The sequence below is a fragment of the Jaculus jaculus genome, chromosome 19, assembly GCF_020740685.1.
Source record: "Jaculus jaculus isolate mJacJac1 chromosome 19, mJacJac1.mat.Y.cur, whole genome shotgun sequence".
NCBI lineage: Eukaryota > Metazoa > Chordata > Mammalia > Rodentia > Dipodidae > Jaculus > Jaculus jaculus.
Genome location: NC_059120.1, coordinates 35334847 through 35339502, shown reverse-complemented (window position 1 = coordinate 35339502; position 4656 = coordinate 35334847). Strand labels below are relative to the sequence as shown.

Sequence of the window (4656 nt, the reverse complement as noted above, 5' to 3'; positions counted from 1 at the left end):
TACATGAGACCCTGTCCCAAAAAATACTCTTAGAATAGACACCCCTAGTGGGGCAGACCAGGCTGCAGTCTGGGTTTGGGGTGCTGGGCACCATCCCTTGCACACTGCCCTCTCTCACAGCTTTGGCTGCACCGTGCCTGCAGTTAAAGGAGACGCTGGACCTGCCAGGGTGGAATGGGGCCTCAGACCTGGCATGCCCCCATCTCCTGCCACAGCTCGTTTGACTTGGCTCACGTAACCAGTTGGAGATTGCTTTCTAAGAATCTGCTTGTCAACACTTAGTTGTTTGGGTTTGGTTTTGTTTGTATTTTGGGGTTTTTTTTTGAAGTAGTCATTATGTACTTTTAGGGTGGCCTCAAAGTCATGGTGATCCTCCTACCTTTGGCTTCCAAGTGCTGTGATTAAAGACATGCACCACCACACCTGGCTCATAGTTTTGAAAGAATACTCTGGTGTTAATGAAAATAACCAGAGTTGTGGCACATGTGGTCAAGAGGACACCTTTGAAAGTGTCTCTTTGTTTTAAGTCAGTGTTCTCAAAAGTGCATTTACCTGGTTACTTTTTTTTTTTTTTCTCTTTGAGATAAGGTCTTATCTCTAGCCCAGGTCAACCTGGAATCCACTATGTAGTCTCAGGGTGGCTTCAAACTCATTGTGATCCACCTACCTCTGCCTCCTGAGTGCTGGGATTAAAGTATGCATCATCACTTCCAGCTTTTTTAAAAGTACATTATTTTATTTATTTGCAAGAAGAGAGAGAGGGAGAAAAAAGAAGAGAATGGGCATGCTAGGGCCTCCAGCTACTGCAAATGAATTCCAGATGCAGGCTCTACTTTGTGCATCTGGCTTTACATGGGTATTGGAGAATTAAGCCCAGGTCATTAGGCTTTGCAGGCAAGGACCTTAACTACTGAGCCATCTCTTCAGCCCAAATATATGTTTTGTTTTGTTTGGGGGGGGTTATTGAGGTTGGGTCTCTCTCTAGCCCACAATGATCTGGAATTCACTATGTAGTCTCAGGCTGGCCTCAAACTCACAGCGATCCTCCTACCTCTGCCTCTTGTGTGCAGGTCCCTGACTACTTTTGATAATGAAGATAATGGAAAAAAATGAAGACAGCATAATTGGCTTTAAAGTTAGCAATATTATGAGAGAGGGGCCATTTGTTTCTCCCAAAGTTACTCTGAACGCTGACAGTGATATTGACATAAATCAATATCTTATGTCACCTAGACCTCCAGCTGCTGGCTACCGACCCCCAGGACCGGCGGCAGCTCTCCCTCAGCTGCAGTCTTACCAGCCTCTTCAGGTTGCAATCTCCTTTTCCCTCAAAGGCATTGACCTACAAGGCAATTCATCCCCATGAGTTAGCTGACTGTTTTGTCTTTCAGAATATGATTACCTTTGACAACAAAGCTCTCAGTGGCAAAATCAAAGTCTATTTTGGCAGCGACACTGACACTGAAGAATGGAAAGCCATGAGCATATCTGGGTCTATTCAGAACAAATGCTCAGTAGATGCTGGTGTTCGGTACATCTGTCATTGTGATTTGCCTGGCATCTCTTCTGTTTGCACAAGATTAGTTGTCATTGCCCTAAGGCTAAGAAGGAGATTTCTAAGTTTCTTTCCAGAGAAGCACAGGTGTGGTGCTGACCAGAGGCAGTTCATCAACAGATGCTATGTCCCAGCAACTGTCTGTGGTCTCACCAACTATGATCTGTGCAGCATTTCATTTGGAGTATCTAACATCTTTGGCTGGGTCAGAGTCATCAGATACATCAGATATCTGGGATATTTTCAAACATGCTACATGTACACCTCACTGCCGAAGTCCTCTAGCTCTTTGCTTGAGCTGGCAAGATTTAGCTGGGCCACACTTGTGGCGAGATTGTCTTAGGACCATACAACAGGAAGTTTGAAACTATGAATCCAGTTGAGTGTTTCTTTGATTGACGGTGGTGACATGTTTACAACCTGTGCTCAAATCCACAAGAAGAGTGTCAGTGTGGCTGTCAGCTATCTATCCTTAAATTCCTTCATTAGCCTTTGCTTTAAAAAAATATTATTTATTTATCATGAGAGAGACAGAAAGAGAGAGAATATAGGCACACCAGGGTCTCTTGCCACTGCAAATTCCAGATACATGCATCATCTGTGTATCGGGCTTTATATGGGTGGGTACTGGGTAATCAAACCTAGGTCATCAAGCTTTGCAAGCAAGTACCTTTATCTATTGAGCCATCCCTCCAGCCCAGCCTTCTTATATATATGATCCTTAGCCTTTTTATTGAACTTGTTGCAAATTCTTATGACACTACTATGAAATACTAGCAGACTGTGTTTCCTGAAACAGACTCGCAGGAATACCTGAAGGAAAGCAGCAGCAAAGAGTGGTCCAGGAAGAGCCTCCAGCCTTCCTGGCATGTGCCTGCGTCTGAGGAGGAAAGAATGAGATGATCACTTGGTAAAAGCCCTTTCGCTAAAGATAAGTACATTTCAGGCCTTATCCTGTGACAGTGCAGCGGGACCCCAGAGGGAGCGGCAGGACCCCAGAGGGAGCGGCAGTTCCTGAAAGATTGCCAAGGAGTGGTTATCAGCCAGCTGGCCTAGAGCAAAGTTCCAAGGTTACTGTCTGTAAACTTGGAGAATGAAGAACAGAACACAAGTTTCCACTGGGCATTCGAGCAATGGAGTAGTGGTAATAAATTCTGTTTATTTGTGACATCATCATGTTGGGATGTTTTTTAAATCACATTTCAGAAAGTTAAACTGTTTCCAGGGTCAAAAAAAAAGTCACAATTCAGACTATGCAAACAGTGATGTTTAAAGCCACGAAAAGATGTCAGCTAAGGGCTGGCGAGTTGGCTCCGCTTGCAAAGCCTAACAGTACAGGTTTGATTCCTCAGAACCCTCCTAAAACTGGATACACAAAGTGGCACATGCTTTTGGAGTTCCTTTGTAGGGCCGGAGTTCCTGCTGTGCTCATTCTCTCTCTCTTTATTTTTTTTAAATTTTATTTATTTATTTATTTGAGAGCGACAGACACAGAGAGAAAGACAGATAGAGGGAGAGAGAGAATGGGCGCACCAGGGCTTCCAGCCTCTGCAGACGAACTCCAGACGCGTGCGCCCCCTTGTGCATCTGGCTAACGTGGGACCTGGGGAACTGAGCCTCGAACCGGGGTCCTTAGGCTTCACAGGCAAGCGCTTAACCGCTAAGCCATCTCTCCAGCCCTCTCTCTCTCTTTAATTGCAAATAAATAAAAACATTAAAAAAAGATGTCAGTTAATTGTCAGAAAAGGGTTGTTTTTAAAAGTGACTTAAGGGTTTGAAGACATGTTGTTAATTCATCATCTGCACAGAAATCTACTTGGTTTTAATACCAAATTAAGACTGCAGACTGGGGAACTGTTAACCCAGAGGAAGATCACACTTAAGTCAGCAAGAGGCTTCTGGAAACCCTCATGTCTGTCTGGCTGTCCAGTAAGCTTCCTTCTTCAGCATAGAGTGAGGGGCCCCTTAGCATGGCCAGGCTGATACATTGGAAATAGAACATGTGGGTAACTTGTCGCTTGTTCTAATGCTGAGCTACACCACACATTATGTGGCTCTAAACTAGGGGTGCACACTTTTTTAAGCAGCGATTTCTATCCTGGTGGGACTTTACCTTGGTCAAGCAAGAAATATAGTGTATTTTTCCTTAAATACATTTATTTTCATCTTAAAAAATTGCACATAAAGTTACACTGGTTCTGGAACTTCTCAACAGCTGTACACAAGCTGAAAGACAATAAAGTGGTACTTTCAACTTCTAATGGACTGCCAGCATAGTCATCGAGACAAACTGTCGACCAGGTGTCAGGTGAGAATGAAGGCATTTCAGACATGTGTGAGAAGGTTTACCCCTAATTTTACCCTGTACATAGAAGCTGCTAGAAGAATGTACTCTGCCAAAATGAGGTCATAAAGCAAGAGAGAAGAGCCAGAACAATACCCAGCAAGCTTGGCCACCAACCAGTCCTTGCTAGAATGGGAAAGGGGCACTGGGGAGAGACTGAGGAGGAAATGTTTAATACCTGACATGTTTAAACATATTGAGCAAGATTTACAGATCCGAGGCAGAGGTTGTGAACCAATTAGTGATAAGTACAAAGGCTGCTACTCAACAAGCAGAAGACAACAGTTAACAGGAGGGAAAGTGGCAACTTGTTCAAGAAATCAAATCATTGAACATCATATCACTTAGCGTATCATGATATCACATATCATTTTCATGGTTGTTAGTAATGTAAACACTAAATAGCAATCTAACCAAAATGACACCATTGCTGTCCTGGGAGGATTAGGGATGAAAAGTCTATGCATAATGCTTAACAAGGGAACTGGGAGAGCTATGTAATCATGTTATATAGAGCAATGATGCAAAATGCCCAAAGAGTTGGTAATAAAAAGTTGGAAGAGGTTACCTTTGGAAGCTGGGAAATGTGGAAGTGGGGATCAGGAGGTCACTATCAGCAACATGGTCCTGAAGTGTGTTGTAAGCTGCTTGGTTTGAACATGTTCCCAAAGTTCATGTGCTGAGAAGAGTCCTTAATGCAGTGGAGAGGTGGGAGCTTAGAAACGTGACTAGGTCTTGTGGTCCCTACACTCCTGAA

General features: G+C 43.7%; 1 pseudogene; it reads left to right on the top strand.

The window, feature by feature from the left end:
- The first annotated feature begins 1090 nt into the window (after positions 1–1090).
- On the top strand, positions 1091–2573 carry LOC101611333 (annotated as a pseudogene).
- The last annotated feature ends 2083 nt before the right edge of the window (positions 2574–4656 follow it).